The following is a 20,774-nucleotide window of genomic DNA, read 5'->3' as shown; positions in this document are numbered from 1 at the left end:
TTTTTAGATCAAAACGAAGAAAACAACTAAGAACAGCTTGAAGGTCAAGATGAACGCGAAGAACAACTTGAAGATCAAGATGAACACTAAGAACAAATTTTTGAAAAAAAAATTTTTTTAATAAATAAATAAAAACCAATAACCTCTTAATTTATGAAAAAGCAAAAATAAAAACAAAAATAAAAACAAATAAACAAACAAAAAGCAGAAAAAATATTTACAATAACTAATAATAAGGCACACGTTTGCAATTCTCCGGCAACGGCGCCATTTTGACGTTAGGATTTTTGCCAGTAAAGAATTTCATAAAAACAGTCGCATTGTAGATATAGTCTCTAAACCGACAGAAATCCCTTCGTACAAAATTTTTGGTTGTCACAAGTAACAAACCCCTTTGAAATTGATAACCGAGTATTTAAACCTCGGGTCGTCTTCTCAAGGAATTGCAGGGAGGTATGTTCTTATTATTGGTTATAAGTTATAAATTGGGGTTTATTAGGAGGTAAGGAGGCAATACGTTGAATGACAAGTAAAATAAAATAATAACAATAAAATCTCTTGGCAAGGTATGAGAACTGGAAGGCCTATCCTTGTCAATTGCGATGAGTATTGGGTTTTAATCCCACTTTGTTAACCTCTAACTATGAAGGTAAATCAAGTGGATCAATTAGCTTAATCTTCAGGTCCTATTCAATTCCTATGGAAAGACTAGAGTTATTGGAGCAACTCCCAATTTCAACCACTGCTTTATTTGACAGCTCAAGCATTACCAATAAATCAACCAAAGCCAAAAGGGAAAAATCTAAATTATTTAAATAAAGGAAAGCAATCATAGATCTGAAAATACCTCAAATTAGCACTAATAAAGATATCAAATGTAACATGGAAGAGTTCATAAATTAAATTAGAAAAATAAATAAAAGGAACATTGAACCTGTGATCGCAAAAGATGAAATAATCATGAAGTGAAAAGAATCCTAATTCTAAATCCTAAGAGAGAGGGGAGAACCTCTCTCTCTAAAAACTACATCTACTCCTAAAATTGTGAATTTGAAAGCCTTCTTATGAATGGATGCATTCCCCTACTTTATAGCCTCTAATCTGTGTTTTCTGGGCCGAGAACTGGGTCGAAAACAGCCCAGAAATCGCTGGAGAAGAATTCAAACACGCTGATTTTCGTCACTGGGATGCGGCCTCATGGATCACGCGGTCGCGTCGTCTAGCGTTAGGGAAACTATAGCATATTATATATCAAATCGAAGCCCCGGACGTTAGCTTTCCAACGCAACTGGAACCGCGTCATTTGGACCTATGTAGCTAAAGTTATAGCTGTTTGAGTGAGAAGAGGTCAGGCTGGACAGCTTAGCAGTTTCTCCAACTTCTTGTATTCTTTCCACTTTTGCATGCTTTCTTTCCATCCTCCAAGCCATTCATGCCTTATAATATCTGATAACACTTAATATACATATCAAGGCATCTAATGGTAATAAGAGAGGATTAATAATAAGCAAATATAAGATCAAAGAAGCATGTTTTCAATCAAAACACATAATTAGGAAGGAAATATAAAACCATGCAAATAAAATACTAACCCATGGAGAAAAACAAAATAAAAATCTCAAGTTGAATCCTTGGTTAGCTTAAGATAGATATTGTGTATAATTTAAGTGTGGAGAATTTTATGGGAACATGGGATGATATGAAAAAAATAGGGAATTAAATTGAATGAGTTATTTGAAAATTTGGGAAGCATGCTCATGTGAAATCAAAATAATTAAATTACCATGAGCATTGAAAAAAAATATTAAGTAATTAAATAAGGGGATACAAAAAAAATATATATATATTTCCCCAAATGCAAAATAAAAAGAATCAATGCACACGGGACAAAATTCAAAAATAAGTTTGATACATGAGCATGTAATACAAAAGTGGGAAAAATTTGGGTAGCTAGGTAAAGAATTTTAAATTATATAAAGTATGTATATGTTAGGTGAGATCTTAGACTAATCAAGGATTCACATTGTTAGCTCACTTAGCCTTATATATATTTATATATCCTCACCCTTACCTTAGCCCCATTACAACCCTGAAAAGACCTCATGATGTCTGCATTGGTATACTAAATATTTGTTGATTGGTTAGATGAAGAACAAAGTTTAGAAAGCATGATTAGAGAAGAGTAGAGTGATTAACCCTAGACACTTGAGAGATTAGAGTGATATACACTACCAGTAAGGGTTCAATGCTTGATTCTATGTTCCCTGCTTTCATGAGCTATCTTCTTACAAATTTACTTGTCTTTTATTGTATAATTTGAATTAGTGAAATCTGATTCATGTTTGTCTTGAAAAGATTTACTTACTTTTAACTAAGTAGGTAGAAACTTTTTGCATGTAGTTGCATTCATATAGATAGGTTGCATTTCATACATTCTACCATTCCTCTTCACCCCTTTATAGTTTCTCTTGAGCTTAGCATGAGGACATGCTAATGTTTAAGTGTGGGAAGGTTGATAAACCACTATTTTATGGTTTATCTTGTGCTTAATTGAGTGGTTTTTTTATCAACTCTTTACCCACTTATTCATACTATTTGCATGGTTTTACATTTGCCTTCCTAATTATGTGCTTTGATTGAAAACATACTTCTTTGGCCTTAAGTTCCCTATGTTTAATCCTCTCTTATTACCATTAGATGCCTTGATATGTGTGTTATGTTATTTCAGAGATTACAGGATAGGAATGACTCAGAGGATGGAAAGGAAGCATGCAAAAGTGGAAGGAATACAATAAGTTGGAGAAATTGCTAAGCTGTCCAGCCTGACCTCTTCGCACTCAAACGACTATAACTTTAGCTACAAAAGTCCAAACGACGCGGTTCTAGTTGCGTTGGAAAGCTAACATCCGGGGCTTCGCAACGATATATAATTTGCTATAGCTGCTCTGAAGCCAGGCGACGTGAATGCGTGGATAACACGGACGCATGACCTGGCAGAAATGCAATCCACGCAAACGCGTGGATGACGCTTCCGCGTCACTTTTCCGCGACTTGTACTTACCAGAATACGCTGGGGGCGATTTTTGGACTATTTTTGTCCCAGTTTTCTGCCCGGAAAACACAGATTAGATGCTATAAAGTGGGGAAATGTATCCATTCATCATCACAAGCTCATAATTCATAGTTTTAGTTTTAGATATAGTTTTTAGAGAGAGAGAGGCTCTCCCCTCTCTCTTAGGATTTAGTTTTAGGATTTAAGATTATTTCTTCTTCATCACAGGTTCAATGTTCCTCTTATTTATTTTCTACTTTTATTATATACTTTTAATTATTATTTATCTTTTCAATTTGGCTTATGCTACATTCATGTTATGATTTTCTTAATTAATATTATTTGAGGTATTTCAGATTTAAGATTGCTTTGCTTTATTTATATTGATGCTTTTAATTTAATTTAGATATTTTATCCCTTTTGGCTTGGGGTAAGTAATTGGTAACACTTGAGCTGTCAAATAAAGCAGTGGTTGAAATTGGGAGTTGCTCCAATAACTCTAGTCTTTCCATAGGAATTAACTAGGACCTGAGGATTAAGCTAATTAATCCACTTGATTTACCTTCATAGTTAGAGGTTAACAAAGTGGGATTAAAATCCAATTCTCATCACAATTGATAAGAATAGGACTACCAATCTTAAACCATCAATCTTCATCTCTTCAAACACTTCCATGTAACTCTCCAAAAGATCTGAGAAAACACTTGCCATGCACCTTTGAAACGTTGCCGGTGCATTGCATAAGCCAAACGGAATTCTCTTATACGCAAATGTTCCAAAGGGGCAAGTAAAAGTGGTTTTCTCCCGATCCTCAGAAGCTATATGAATTTGGAAGTACCCCGTATATCCATCTAAAAAGCAATAATGGGATTTACCTGCCAAGCGATCCAACATTTGGTCTATGAACGGCAATGGTAGTGATCCTTCCATGTTGTTTGATTTAGCCGGCGGTAATCTATGCACACTCGCCAAGTATTTTGAATCTGGGTTGCAACGAGCTCTCCACTTTCCATTTTCACTATGGTTACTCCGGATTTCTTCGGCACTACTTGGACCGGACTTACCCGCTCACTATCTGAAATGGGATAGATGATGTCTGATAAACCCCGTTTTCAGGGTTTATCTTGTGTTGGATTTAGAGTATTTTTCTAACCTTTTCTCACATTTAGCCAATGATTTAGCATGATTGTGTGATCTCTCTCTTATCTGTGCCTAAGTGTAAAAAGTATGCTTTTTGGTCTTTGATTAGATAACTTTAACTTCTCCTTGATTCCATAAGATGCCTTGATATGTTTGTTAGTAATCTCAGGTTGAAAAAAGCTAGGAATGGATCAAGGGAGCAAGGAAGGAAGCATGCAAGTGGAGAAGATCATGAAAAGCCAAAGAGTTGAACTCGGCCATGGACGTGCGCACACCAGGCGCTTACGTGCACAATGCGAACTCACCCATGGACGCGTACGCGTGCTGTGCGCGTACCCGTCGGTGTTGATTTATGATTTTTTAATGAAATCATGGCCAGCGAATTCTCAAGGCCCATGGGGCCCAATCCAAGTCAACTTTGGTACCAAAACACTCAAAAGGACCAAGGATTGAAGGGAGTAGGGGGGATCTTGAATCATAATACACATTAGGATTAGTTTTAGCTTTAGTTTTAGAGAGAAAAGCTCTCACTTCTCTCTAGGATTAGAATTAGGATTAGGTTTAGTTCAATAATTTAGATCTAGGTTTCAATTCATGCTTTCTTCTTCTTTTACCTCTCAATTCTATGTTGTTACATTCATCACTTTTCTATTGTTGTTATTACTTTCTCTATTTTGTTTGTAGATCTACTCTTATTCATCCTAGTTTCTTTTAATGCAATTTGAGGTAATTCATAATAATTATATTTCTTTTGATTGTTGTTATTAATTTCTTGCAATAAGTAGTTGTTAGATTTCATTGTTGTCATCAATTTACCTTGCTTTCCTTTTATGCCTTCCAAGTGTTTGATGAAATGCTTGGTTGGACTTTAGTGTAGATTTTGTACCTCTTGGCTTTGGTAGAGTAATTAGTGATGCTTGAGTTATCTAATTCCTTTGTTGATTGATAATTAGAAGTTACTAATTGATTTGGATATCACTAAAGCTGGTCTTTCCCCTGGGGAGTTGGCTAGGACTTGTGGAATCAAGTTGATTCATCCACTTAACTTTCCTCCATGATTAGAGGTTAACTAAGTGGTAGCAATGGACAATTTATGATCACAATTGAGGAGGATAGCTAGGATAAGACTTCTAGTTCTCATATCTTGCCAAGAGCTGTGTTACTTGTTAGTTTATTTTCATTGCCATTTACTTTTAATGTTTCTCATCTCAAAACCTCAAATATAACTCATAACCCATAGCAAGACACTTCATTGCAATTCCAAGGGAGAACGACCCGAGGTTCAATACTTCGGTTTATAGATTTTAGGAGTTTATTACTTGTGAAAAACAAATTTTTGTATGAAAGGATTGATGTTGGTTTAGAAGCTATATTACAATGAGCTTTCAATTGTGAAATTATAAACCGCACAAAAGTCTTCTCATCAATGTCCACTTCCAAGAGGCGAGTTACTTCCTTCTTGACTACATCAAGGATCGTGAGATTTAGCCGCCTTTGTGGTTGTTGGACCGGCTTAGCACCTTCCTCCAAGAAAATTCGATGAAGGAACACTTGAGGGCTTATTCCCACAATATCACTTAGGCTCCATCCGATCGCCTTCTTATACTTTCGGATGACCTCAAGGAGTTGTTGCTCCTCTTGATTGGAAAGATCAGTTGCTACTATCACCGGGAATTTGTGCTCCTTGTCAAGGAATGCATATTTAACATTGGGGTGGAAGTGGTTTCAAATCTTCCCTTGCTTCTTGGAGTGGTAGCTTACCCTCTCGGTCATGGGAAACTTGTGATGTAATTTCATCTTTTTCATCCTCAAGTTCTCCCTCTTTTGAGCTTTCTTCATCAATAAGATCTTCTTTGGGCTTGCGGTGGTTGCCTATCTCGAGCTTATCCTCTCTTCCGCTCTCAACAAGGTTCTCACCCCATCAATGGATTCCTCCATAGGTAGAGTAGGTTGAAAGTTTATCTCTTCTAGTGGCTTGCCTCCTTGTGGGGTTATAGCATCGATGCTAGACTTTAGGGTTGATGGAGGTGGCAAGTGCAGATCACTAGGCATCCCAAGTTGTGGAGGAGCAAGGGTGTTAGGGGTGGAATGAAGAGGTGTCAAACGGGACAAGACTTCGGCAAGAGTTTCCATGCAATCATCTTGTTTTCTTTGAAATTCCCATTATTCTTGGATGAGGGCTTGAAAGTTGTGCTCCTCGTGAGAGAGGTTGATGGGAGTGGGATGGTGATGGAAGCTAGGTTGTCCCATATATGGTGATGGGTATGTTGGTTGAGAGAAAGTTGGTGGTGGGAATGGTAAAGGGGGTTGAGAGTACAATGGTTGTGTCTCATATAGAGGGTATGGAGCATGAGCATATGGAGGGGTAATAAGGAGGTGTTCCACTTGGAGTGAGAGGTTGATAAGCATTAGGATCATAGGGCCCTTGTTGCCAAGAATTTCTTTCTTGTGATCCTTCTTCAAATTAGCCTCCCATACCTTGATGTGAACTAGTGTTGGAATTGTTACCCCCTACAACATGATAACAACTGGACTCCAAGCAAAAAGGTTGATAACTCATGATGGAAAGAAAAAATAAAGCACAACAATACTAATAAAAGTAATAGATAAATGAATATGCACTCTAGTTATATCTATTTACCTAGAACTAAACAAACAAAAACGTTAGTTACTATCACTACTTAGGTAGAGGCGTCATCTACAAATTAGTGCCACAGCAAACAAGAACCAAATATTCACACTATTTACATATTCACAACAACCAAAATTTTATCACTCATTGCACTTAAAGTGAATCCCCGGCAACGGCGCCAAATTTGATAGTGGATGGATTCGTTGTTGATCTAGAATTTTAAAACATAAAATTCCATCGTTCAAAGTATAGTCTAAATCAACAATTAATCCCCAAATCAAATGTTTAATCCAAAGGATGTGTCACAATTCAAAACCAATTCAATTCAGGAAGTTTCAATTCCCAGGTCGTCTCCCAAGGACACTTGAGACCAATGAGTGTGCAATCTTGGTTGTGAGGATCATGGGGTTTTCAATAAAGGGATAAACATATAAAGCAATAAAAGAACATGTAAAATTGTAACAAATGAACTAATAAAGGAATCAATGAAGTAACTATGCAATATAGACAAGTAAAGTATAGAAGGAACTAATGTAAATATGTATAAAGGAAATTAAGCATAAAAGGCATCTTGACTTGGAGTGAGCTAAGGGTCATTTCCTTGTTGGAACCACAACTATGACAACTAGAATGGATTAATCTCACTTGATCAACCTCACATCGGAGAGTAAGTTAAATGAGCATAAGTGTTCTTAACGCACAAATCCTAAATTGCTTGCAAATTAGCTTAACAACAACATAGCGTTAGTGGGAACAAGAACAATTAACAATCCAAAATTGACACTAAATGTTAGATATTCCAACTCTAGGAACCCAATAACTCACTTTTCCTAAGCCAAGAGATAGAAAACTAGTCCAAAATCATGCTTGACATTTTGTCAGACACTTGGTGGGCAAAAACCTTAAACATGGAAAAAATGAGAAAATGCTGGAAACCAAAAGCATCAAATGATCTCAATCAACAATAAAGACTCAAGAAAGCATGTAATAATCATCAAACATCAAATTCATCAACAAGAAATAGAAATTGCAAGAGAGAAGTGAAATTGAACTATAACTTGAATTATAAGAAAGAGTAAGAACAATGTAACTATAAAGAGTAATGACAAAGAGATACTTACAATGGAAATTAGCAAAATCCAAGATCAAAATTGAAATGACACTTGAATATAAAAATCCAAGTATAAACCCTAGTAGAGAATATGATGAAAAACTTAAAGAAAAACTACACTAAAGGCTATCTACTACTACTCCTAAGCTACACTAATGTTATGTTATGGTATGGTCTTCATTCTCCCTTCCTTATAAGCTAAATGGCTTCAAAAATGGGCCTTAAATCCACCAAAATCGCGAGTCACGTGATATTTTAATGAAGGCATGTGCGTCCACCTGTGTGGACGCACAGATGTGTGCGTCCGCACACTCTGCGAAAAATCTCGACCTGTGCGTATGCACAGGAAGTTGTGCGCACGCACACTAGGCGATGCTTGATTGGAACGCGCGATGCGGCTCACGTGCACATGTGGCTCTGATCTGGTGGCTGTGCGTACGCACGCATGTCTGTGCGTCTGCACACTAGGCTGAGCTCTTCTCCTTTGATTCTTCATGCTTCCTCCCTTTAAATGCTCTTCTTCCATTTTCTCCAAGCCATTCCTGCCTTATACCTCTGAAATCACTCACAAATAACATCAAGGCATTGAATGGAAGGTTTCAGAATAAAATTAATCAAATTAGGCACAAAAGAGCATGTTTTCATAATCAAGCACAAATTAGGAGGCAAGTTCAAATGCATGCTATTTAGTGGAATAAGTGCAAGTTTATATGATGAAATCCATTCAATTTCAACCAAAAATCATCACCAAATATGGATTCATCAACCCTCCAGGAGTTCTGCACTCTAGTTGCAATGAGTTTCCCATGCTCATTCTTCACAGTGGTGACGCCAGTCTTCTTTGGTACCACCTGTACTGGGCTAACCCATTCACTATCCGAGATGGGATAGATGATGTCAGCTTCAAGTAGTCTGGTCACTTCCTTCTTGACAACTTCTAAAATGGTGGGGTTCAACCGCCTTTGAGGTTGACGGACAGGCCTTGCTCCCTTTTCTAAAAATATACGATGCTCACAGACTTCAGGGTTGATGCCTACTATATCCGCCAAGCTCTACCCAATAGCTTTCTTGTGTCTTCTCAGCACACTAAGTAATTGTTCCTCTTGTTGGGAAGTGAGTTCCCTTGCAATAATAACTGGGAGCTTCTGATTATCCTCAAGATAGGCATACTTGAGATGGGGTGGAAAAGGCTTCAACTCCATTTTCTGCTCATGGCTTGGTACTTGATCATCTGGAGCCATTGATGGTAGCAAGGTATCTTCAGTAAGCTCAGAGGGTTTCACCACACTTGCACCTTACTCCATGTTCATTTCTTCTACTTCTTCTTGGTGAACTTCAGCCACTGTCTCACCAATGATGTTGCATTGGAAGATGGAGTGATCTTCTGGATGGTGCTTCATAGCTTCATCCAGGTCAAAGCTCACTTCTCTGCCATCTATCTCAAAAGAGTAAGTTTCGGAGAAGGCATCCAGTTTGAACCTCGAAGTCTTCAAAAATGGCCTTCCAAGAAGGATGGATGATGGTCTTCCTGAGTCATTAGGGGGCATCTCTATGATGTAGAAGTCAATAAGGAATGTCAACCCCTTAATGCTCACTAGCACGTCTTCAGCAATTCCAACCACTGAGATTATGCTTTTATCTGCCAAAATAAAACATGCTGCTAACCTTTTTAAGGGAGGGAGCCTCAAAGCATCATATACAGATAATGGCATAATAATAACACATGCACCTAAATCACACATGTAGTCAAAAAATTGTACACCCTCAATAGTACAAGTAACCATGCATGGACCCGGATCACCATATTTTTCTGGTATGGCACCCATTAAAGCAGAAATAGAGCTACCTAGAGGAATAGTTTCTAAATCATGTATTTTATTTTTATTCATGCATAAATATTTTAGAAACTTAGCAAATTTAGGTACCTGGCGAATAGCATCAAAAAGGGAAATAGTTACCTCAACCTTTTTGAAGATCTCCACCATCTTGGGGTCTAGCTCCATTTGCTTTCTGGGTTTCCTAGCAAGGTGTGGAAAAGGAATGGGAATGGCTTCTCTTGTAACTTTATCTTCCTTTGGCACTCTATTCCTTGGTTGAGCTGTTTCTTATTCAACCATGTCTTGTACTCCCTCCTCTTCTTCAACATCCTCTACCTACAATGTCTTCAACTTGAATGTCTTCTTTTGAGCATGGCTCCTCATGACTCCTCTCTTGCAGTGTGGTTCCGGACCTCAAAGTAATGGCATTGATTCCACCTTTGGAGTTAGGTAAGGGTTGAGAGGAAAGTGCACTTGAGCTTAAAGGCTGATTGTTGGGGGTAGAAGGTGGTTCCAACCGGGAGATGAGAGCTTGTAAAGTGGAGTTAAGACCATTTATGGTAGAGTTAATTGTATTCTGAAGGTCTTTTTGTCCTTGCGTAATAGAGCGAAGCATCTCATCATTAGAGGAGAAAGGGGGGTATGTAATTTGAGGGGCTTGCTGTTGGTTGTTTTGAGGCGCTTGGGATTGCCTTTAGTGAGGTGATCGGTAAGGCTGGCCTTGGTTCCGCTGTTGGTAAGGAGGGTTCTGTTGATACCGGTTCTGCTGATTGTTATTGTTGTTCCACCTCTGATTTCCACCGTTGTCTCTGCCTCCTTGATTGTAGTTGTCCCTCCATCCTTGGTTGGAATTATCTCTCCATCCTTGGTTGGAGTTGTCTTGCCAACCTTGATTGTAGTTTCCACCTTGGTTATAATTACCTCCTTGTTGATAATACCCTTGATTTGGGCGGTTATAGTGATTACTAGTAGCTGCGAAGGTGTTGTCTTCTTGTTAGAGTTGTGGACATTCAACAGTATAATGGGAATAGCAGGCACATATTCCACACACTCTCTGAGGAACCAACTATTGACAATGTTGTTGTGGAGGAGGCTAAGGTTGTTGTTGATTCAGCTGGAGCTGCTTCAGTATATTGGTCATCTCTTCCAAAGTCTTTGTCAGAGCAGTAGTCTCACTACTAGAGAAAACCTCCGCAATAGCCTTGGGATGGTTGTTCTTGTGCCTGGCGTTCCGGGTGGACTTAGCTAGATCGGCGATCAGTTGCCACACTTCTGTCGCCGTCTTGTACTTAGTCAGAGAGCCATTACTTGCAGCATCTAATATAGTCTTGTCTTGAGGCTTCATGCCTTGGAAGAAATAGCTAATCAACACCAACTGGTCAATCTTGTGGTGGGGACATGAGTCTAGGAGATTCCTGAAGCGTTCCCAATACTCGTAAAGAGTCTCTGATTCGCCTTGGATAATGTAGGAAATTTCTTTCCTCAGTCTATCTGTAACTTCAGCTGAAAAGTACTTGTCCAGGAATTCCCTTCTGAGCAGATCCCAATTAGTAACAACTTCTTTAGGTTGAGTGTAGAACCACTCCCTTGCCTTTCCCTCAAGAGAAAATAAGAAGGCGTATAACCAAATAGTAGTATCATCCGTACCATGACGCCTAGTAGTTGAGCAGGCTGTTTGAAAATCCCTAAGGTACTTGATAGGCTCTTGAGCAGGTAAGCCATGAAACTTGGGCAGTAAATTGATCAGCGCAGTCTTCAGTTCAAAATCCGTAGCTAAATTCGGATGAGGCGCTTGGTATGGTTGCAGTGTAAAGTTTGGAGCTCTTGCTTCCTATAGAGTATTTTAGGCTCCACCATATAACCTGCACGTAAATCAACAGAATCAACAAAAGAGGAGCTTGTTTCTTCCTCAAATGACGCTTCAGATTCACCCTCAAATAAGACTGGTGAATTGGTAGAAACCACTTCACCACCCTCAGAGGCTAACCGACGCCGAGCTTGCCTAATACGTGAAATAGTTCTTTCAATTTCAGGATCAAACGCGGCTAAGCTCGGATCCGGTAACGAACGCGTCATTCAATGAAAGAAACATAGAGCTCGTGGTAATAAAGTAAAATAAAATATGCAAATATGTAAGTTTAAAAGAAATATTTACACCAACCAATAATTTAGCACACTGTTGCAACTCCCCGGCAACGGCGCCAAAAATTGATGGGCGAAAAATTACCGGTTAAGAAAATATTAATAAAAGCTACGTTGCAAGTACAGTTCTTTACCGAAGAACTTCCACTTATCAATTTAGAAAGAGTTGTCACAATTTAAGAATAAAATACTGGGAGTAAAATTCACAGGTCGTCTCCCAATGAGTTGACAAAAGAGTGCAATTTATTGGTCAGAAATTTTCTGAGAAATTTTAGAGTTGGAAAATGGGAAAATAAATGATTATATATTAAAGCAATAAAAATTAACAAGAGGCTTTATATATTTAAAATAAAAAGCCTTGACTAGGAGAAGATTAATTAGAGGTTCTATCCTTGTTAATTTTTCCAAGTATAATAGTAATAGGTTGTTGCTTCTACTTAGTTATCCTTTACCTAATAAAGGAAAGTCAAGTAACTGAACTAACTCTTATTCACAAGTCCTAATCCCTTCCTAGGGAAGGATTAGAGTTAGTGACTAGAGAGTCAGCCAACAACTTTCAATTACAAATTAACACTTGAGTATTCCAACTCAAGGGTCTCCTATTAATCAACTCCAAAGCCAAGTTGGGAGCTTACTCCATTGACATGGATGCCATTTTCACAGACATGTAAAGGGAGTAGAAATGAGACATGGTAATTAAAATTAATTTAGTAAAAACAATGTTTTTGAAATAATAAATTAAGGGAAGATGATATTCAAACCAATAATGAAATTAAATGTAAAAATAACTCTTGCATTAATATTTTCCAAAATCAAAGATATCCATATGTAACTCTGAACAAACTGAATGGAAAATAAAAGAGTAAGGAAATAAGAAAGCGAACTATAATGATAGAGACTTCAAATGGAGGTAGTAATTCTCTCAAGATCCAATCCAAAAGTATAAACTAAAAATCTAAGAATGTGAAGAACCCTAGAGGAAGTAGTATTTTCTCCCTAAGATTCAAAACTAAAACTAAAAACTAAGTGAATATGAATGTCTCTTGAGTCTCTCCTTTCCCCCTGCTCTAGTCTGTGTTTCTGGGCCGAAAACTGGGTCCAAACTCAGCCCAAAATTGCCCCCATCATCTTCTGCAATTATAGCACATTACGCACGTCACGCGTACACGTCAGTCACGCGTACGCGTCGCTGTGAAAAGCTCCAAGTCATGCACACACGTGAGCCATGCGTGCGCGTCGATCCTCGCTGGTCAGCTCCTTTGTTTCTGGTGTTCCTTCCACTTTTGCATGCTTCCTTTCCATCTTCTAAGCCATTTCTGCCCTATAAAGCCTGAAAATATTTAACACACGGATTACGGCATCAAATGGTATAAAGGGAAATTAAAAATTGACAAGTTAAGGGCTTGGGAAGCAAGTTTTCAATCATGGAACAAAATTCGGGAGGATTTGTAAAACCATGCAATTTGTATAAATAAGTGTTCAAATAACTGATAAAAACTACTCAATTTAGCACAAAATAAACCATAAAATAGTGGTTTATCAATTACAAATAACACAACTCATAAAAAATTTACCAGTTTCTCATTAAGAAGAGTTCTATATGTTTTCAAAGAGCTCCCCTCGAAAATACTAGTTTTAACTTTATAAACTATTGTTGACACCAACTAGCATCTCAACTTTTTGTCCTTTATTACATCAATTAATTATTAATCGACTAGGAATGCTATAAGTTGAATAATTGCGCACAAAACATAAATGAAATTTGTATGTAAATTTTTAAATTTTAATCCTCAAGGAAACACACCCTAACCTTAAAGCCTAATAAAAGAAAGAACGAAACTAAAACCAAATTAATTAGCAAGTGATGAACATTATAAGAAGAAATGAACAACTCACCAACGCCATGGCTTTGCTTCAATGAAGACGGTGAACCTGTTAGTTCAATTCAACCAAAACACACGAAAACTCAAACATAATCACAAACAGAAAAAATTTGAAATTATATACTAGTTGGTCTTCATAATGCAAATAATTTGAAAAAAGCTCCAAAAGCGAAGAACAACAAAAATAGTACAAAGTCAAAAATTAGGGAAAAAGACAAATAGGTCCCTGACTTTTTAAATTTTTGACAAATACATTCCTGACAAAATTTAAATACAAAAAGTCCTTGACTTTAACAAACGGAGGACAATTTAATCCTTCCATCTATTTGTCTTTCATACACCAAACGGAACTGGCTAACGTGGATGAAATGGTGTCCAGGTGTCCGTTACGGTGCCACGCTGGAAGGGGAATAAAGTTCGAAGGACAAATAGGTCCTTGAAATCTAGTTAACTTGTTGTATTCTACAATTTAGATTATTTGTATTAAAATTGCAGATATTTGGCTTGTTTTGTTTCTACTTTTTTTCTTAAATTACATTAGTTCAGTTTTCTCACGTTAGTTAGCATTAGTTAGTGCATTTGTGTATTATATTAGAATTTGTTAAATTACATTAGTTCATTTTTCATCATGCTAGTGGCATTAGTTAGCATCAGTTCATTTATGCATCAAGTTAGCATTAGTTCACTTGTGCATCATTCATGTATGAAGTTAGCATTAGTGCATTTGTGTATTATATTAGAACTAGTATTTTTATCCGTAATAACATTATGGGAATAATTTTTTTTTAAATTATAGTTCACTTTGTTCTGATAGTATAAATTATGTATGGCACAAAAGATTTATAAAATCAAACTTCTTTTACAAAAAAGTCGTAAGTTGACAAAAGTCTCTGGCTAAGAAGACTAAGATATCTGTAGATAAAAATTTAAATAATAAGATTTTTAGTTATTATTTTTATATGAAAAAGTCTAATTTTTTATTAATAATTAATTTTAACATTCGTTATCTAAAATTTAAAATAATGTAACGTATATACTTACATTTAAAATATTTTAATTGTAAAAAAATATTTTGATTTGTCAAATTACTAATATAAAATATAAATTATATATAGAGTAAAAATAGTAAAGAGAAATAGAAAAATGGAGAGAGGTAGATGAGAGAATTTAGGAAGGGAGTTTATTAATTTTGAAAAAAATATTTTTTCTCAATTTTAATAAGAGTGTCATGTGACACATTTAATTATTAAATTAGATAGTAATATATGATACATAATATAGGTATATTTCAATTAGATAGTAATATATGATACATATAGAAGCATAATGAACTAAATTCTCAAGGACCTATTTGTCATTCGAACTTTATTTGCAAAATGACGTCAAGGACTTATTTGTCCTTCGAACCTTGTTCCCCTTCCAGCGTGGCACCGTAACGGACACCTGAACACCGTTTTATCTACGTCAGCTAGTTCCGTTTGGTATATGAGAGGCAAATAGACGGAAGGATTAAATTGTCCTCCGTTTATTAAAGTTAGGGACTTTTTTGTATTTAAATTTTTTAAGAAATGTATTTGTCAAAAATTATATACCTGTCAACTTCATCGAAGGATTCGGACGATGAACAACGGCGGATCTGGACTGCGATACAATGATCTGCGACAAAGTTAATAATTTGAAATTAAAGCACATAATAGACAAAAAGACTGAGAAATAGATAAGCAATAGCAGATTAGAGAGGCTTAATTAATATCTTAATAGATAAAACCAAATCGGCGCTGTTGTTACCGGAGAAGAATTTACCACAGGAGGCGGCACTGAGAAAAGAACGAGCAGAAGAAGAACACAGCGAGGGGGCAAATGATGTTGAAGAATCCAGGAGGTGAGATGGCACCGACGAGAATGGCGTCGACAAGAACGGCGCCGACCAGGACTCACCGAAGAGTAAGGGAGGCGGTGAGAGGGACACTATGTGAAGAGAGAGCTCAGTGTAAATTAGGGTTTAAAATGATATTTTCTTTTAATTTGAAATTTAATTTGTTTAATATATTGATTTGTCAACAAAAAAATAGTGACCAATGATGTGTGGAAAACGATCCAACACAAAACTCACCGGCAAGTGTACCGGGTCTCATCAAGTAATAATAACTCACATGAGTGAGGTCGATCCCACAGGGATTGAAGGATTGAGCAATTTTAGTTAGTTGGTTGATTTAGTCAAGCAAATAAGTATTGATTTGAGTGATTTGTATCCAACAGAAGCTAAATTGCATGAAAGTTAGAGGGAGAGGGATAATTGACAAGAATTTAAAGTGCAGAAGAATTAAAAGAGTTGAATCTTAAGGTGCAAGTAATGTAAATTACAGAAACTTAGATTGCAAGAAACGTAAATAACTGAAACTTAAAATACAAGAAATGTAAATGGCTTGAATCATAAAAGGATCCGGGAGCTGGGAGTGCAGAATTTAAACAAAAGACAATAAACATCAATCAACAGAGGAATAAAAAATGACTTGAATTGAAACAGATCTCAAACAGAAGAGTACAATTGCTTGAAGAATTTAAAAACAGAAAGTAAATGTAGCTCAATTGCAAAAATTAAAAGAGAAATTGAAGATCTCAGGGGTTGGGTGAGACTAAAGAACAAGTCTAGATCTCAATTCCTTCCTTGATCTACCCAAGAACAATAGCAAAAGAAAATGGAAGAGTAAATTTCAGAAGAAGTAGAAGAAGGCAGTAAACAGAATTTAGATGCAAATCACAGTTTCTAGAATTATGCAGAAAAATAAACAAAGAGATCTCAAGGTGAGATTGAAACAGAATTTCTTCAATTTTTCACCCAAAGTCCAGAACAAAGAGTAGAAAGTGCAGAAGTTAGAACAAAGAAGAAGAGAGATCAATTCTCCTTCCCAATTCCCAAACTCCCAAAGCTAGAAAATAAAATTGAAAATTCAAAAGTAAGCAAAAAGGTCCTCTCTAACTCAAACTAGCTTCTATTTATACACTTCCTATTTTTGGATTTTAGGATTTAGAGTGGGCTTTTTAATTTTTTTGAAGAATTGGATTTTATTTTATTTTTGGACTAAAAAATTGAGTCATGGTGCACTCCCAGGGCACGGCTCAATTGAAAAACCAAACTGAGCGCCCAAACTTGCTTTCCTTGCCCACTCTGGTGCGCGTCCCAGCCTTGTTAATGTTGCACTTCAATAGAGCTCAGTTGGAAAATTGAACTGAGCTCTTTCTCTTGTCTTGGGCGTGTCCAATTGCGCATCCCAGCCCCCTTGGCTTGCAATTTTGTTGCGCATGACAAGCTCCTTGGCGTGCCAAAGTGTGGAGAGTGGGGGGGGGAATAGCACTCAGTTGGGAAAGTGAACTGAGCTTCCCTTCTTTCCTTGTGTAGCGTTCCACCTTTGAGTGTGATGCCTTGAATTCGAACCTTGGGGGAGCCATTTTAGCTCATTTTCTTTGCACAAGGAATAGCGCTCCTCCCTTATTCTCCATGGAGCTCCCAGGTTCGAATCCTTGCCAAATCATTTTGGCTTATTTTCCTTGCAAGCTTAGTAGCGTGAGGTTCCTTATTCGAACCTTGGGGAAGGCTTTTTGGCCCATTTTTGCTTGTTTTCCTTGCAAGGGGCGTTCCTTGCTTCCACTGGGTCATGAGTTCGAAACTTGGTGGCTTCCTTCCTTGGGATTTTGCTTTGAATTTATTTCTGAAGAAGCCCGATAAAGCTCACTTAGTGAACTGAGCTTTATGCTCTTGCCTTGCTTTCTTTGATGCTCAGTTAACTAAGTTAACTTAGCTTTGTGCCTTGCTTCCCTTTTTTTTTTGTTCTTTGTGAAGCTCGGTTCACTCACCCAACCTAGCTTCCCTCCTTTCCCAATGATGCCATGGTTTTCCTTCTCCTTTGGTTACGCTTCTTATTTCCTTTGGGCACGCTCCTTAGGCTATGCTTTTCTTATTTTTTTTTCTTTTCTTCACCTACAAGTAATCAAAACAACCAATCAAAGTATCACCAAATTCACAAGGTTTAAAGTTCATTCAAAATTCAATTAATTCTAGCTTAAACCTCATGATTTTGTGTCAATTAAAGGGTGGTTGATTGATTTTACTAATTCATGCAAATCCATTCCAAATTACTTACTTACAATGCAAGAAAGTACATAAAAACTAATGAAATAAGTGAAAATTGCTTGAAAAGCTAGCGTAAGATGACTTGTCATCAACCAATTTAGCAACCAATTAATTTATAATTTATTTATTAGTGGTACAAATTTGGTCGCTAAGAATTACAATAGTGACCGATTTAGGGACCAATAGCTCTAACCCCATATTTTACAGTTGGTCGCTAAAATCAGTTGCTATATTATCCCTTAGCAACCAATTTAGCGACCGCTACCTTAGCAACCAACTATTTTCTTAGCCTATTTTTATATCGGTTGCTAATTCGGTCGCTAAATTATAAAATAGCAACCGATTTAGCGACCAACTACTTTAAAAGTAGCATTTTAAAGTTGGTCGCTAAATTAGTTGCTATTTTAACACTTAGCAACCGATTTAGTGACCAACTTCTTAGCGACTGATTTAACGACCAACAATTATTAAGCTTGTTTTTATATTGGCCACTGAAAGAGCGAAATTCTCACGCGATCTATAATTTTCACAAAAATATAATCGCATTGCAAGTATAGCTTCTAGACCGACAAGAATTCCTTTCATACAAAAGTTTTTGTTGTCACAAGTAACAAACCCAATAAAATTTATAAACCGAAGTATTCAAACCTCGGGTCATCTTCTCAAGGAACTGCGGGGAGGTGTTCTTATTATTAGTTATGGAAAACAGTATTTTTGGGTTTTAAAAGGTTTGAACAAGGGAAATAAATTACAGGAATTAATAAATTAATAACTAATAAAACTCTTGGCAAGGTATGAAAATTTGGAAGTCCTATCCTAGTTATCCTTATAATGGTGATGAGAATTGAGTTTTAATCCCACTTAGTTAACCTTTACTAAAGCAAAGGAAAATCAAGTGGACTAATTAGTTTGATCCTCAAGTCCTAGCCAACTCCTAAGAAAGGACTAGAGTTATCGGAATTCAATTCAATTAGCAAAAATAACAATTATCAATCACGATGAGTTTGATAACTCAAGAGTCTCCAATAAATCAATTAAAGCCAAGAATATAAAAAGCTAAATAAGAATCATAAATCTGAAATACCTCAGCTTATATTAAATAAAGAAAAGCCTAACATGAATGGTTCATAAGCCAATTTGGCAACATAAGTAATTATCAAATAAAAGCATTAAAGTATCTGAAAGTAGAAGAGAAATATAAAGTAAAAGGAATATTGAACCTGTGACTGAAGATGAATTGAACTAAACTAATAGAAATCCTAAAATCCCAAATCCTAAGAGAGAGGAGAGAACCTCTCTCTCTAAAAACTATATCTAAATTATGAAAAGTGAATAATGGAAGACCTCCTCATGAATGGATGCATTTCCCCACTTTATAACCTCTAATATGTGTTTTCTGGACTTGGATCTGAGCCAAAAGGGTTTCAGAAATCGCTGGGGGCTTTTTCTGCAGTTTCTGCACATGGCATCTGTCACGCGTCTGCGTGGGTCACGCGGTCGCGTCATCTGTGAGTTTTCCTTGTCACGCGTTCGCTTCGGTCACGCGTACGCGTCATTTGCGTTCTGCTCAAGGCAAGCGTCCGCGTCAGTCACGCGTTCGCGTCGCTTCCTTTTTGCGCTAGGCACGCGGCCGCGTCGTCCATGCGTTCGCGTCGCTGCCCTTTTCTTCAAAACTCCATTTTTGTGCTTTCCTTCCAATTTTGTATGTTTCCTTTCTGTCCTCTAAGCTATTCCTGCCTTGGGAGATCTGAAAATACTTAACACACAAATCACGGTATCGAATGGTAATAAAGGGTAATTAAAATTAATATTTTTAAAGCATAGGAAACATGTTTTTCACATATATCACATAATAAGGAAGGGAAAGTAAAACCATGTAATTTACATGAATAAGTGGGTGAAGGATTGAATAAATCACTTAAATTGAGCACAAAATACATCATAAAATATGGGTTTATCAACCTCCCCACACTTAAACAATAGCATGTCCTCATGCTAAATCAAAGAGAAAGGGTAAAGTTAGAATGGTGGAATCTCATGCAATGCATTCTATTTTAAATGCAAACTTCCTAAATGAGTCATGTAATTCTAGTTATTATTCACTTGTATATAAAACTTACATGTGGTTAAATTAATTCATATCCTCAAGGAATCATATATGCATAGCCAAACCTTAGATAATGTTAAAGCACTTTTACAATTGAGATGGGTAAAAGTATTTCACAAACTTGCAAGACAATTAACAATTAAGCAGAGATATATGGTGATGAGCTATTGAACCCTCACTGGATTTTGTATTTACTCTCTAGTCACTCAGTGTTTATTGGGTTAATCACTCTATTCTTTTTCTATCCTTGCTTTCTAAAACTTTGTTTTTCATCTAACCAATCAACAACTATGGAATACAGACATACAAAAATCATGAGGTCTCTTTCAAGGTTGTAATGGGGCCAAGGTAAAGGTAAGGGTATATGTATAAGGCTAAGTGAGCTAACAAAGTGAATCCTTGATTAGTCTAAGATTTCACCTAACATACATACTTTATATAATTTAAAGTTCCTTTACCTTTGGGATAAGTGAGGAAAAATTCAAACGATGGCCTCAATCATCTCTTGGTATGTATCTATATTCTATATTGGACATATAGATTAAAACAAAGTAAAGAACACCAGAATGAAAAAGAATGGCAAAACACACATGAATGAAATTTATGGTTTGAATGTAACCATACAACTAAGCTCAAAACTCACAGGCTGTGTGTTCTCCAGCTCAAAAATCATATATCAGTTATACATGTCATGCAAGTAGAAATCAAGAGTTTCCATTTAACTCAATGTAAATCTTAGGGTGGCCTTTAAAATCTTA

The 20,774-nt window shown here is 36.6% G+C and overlaps 1 pseudogene; it reads right to left on the bottom strand.

The window, feature by feature from the left end:
* The window catches only part of LOC110263766, a 49,504-nt pseudogene that overhangs the window by 6,287 nt on the left and 22,443 nt on the right, over positions 1-20,774 (bottom strand).

This window comes from Arachis ipaensis, chromosome B06, assembly GCF_000816755.2.
Source record: "Arachis ipaensis cultivar K30076 chromosome B06, Araip1.1, whole genome shotgun sequence".
NCBI classification, from domain to species: domain Eukaryota; kingdom Viridiplantae; phylum Streptophyta; class Magnoliopsida; order Fabales; family Fabaceae; genus Arachis; species Arachis ipaensis.
This window is presented reverse-complemented; position numbering and strand designations above follow the sequence as displayed.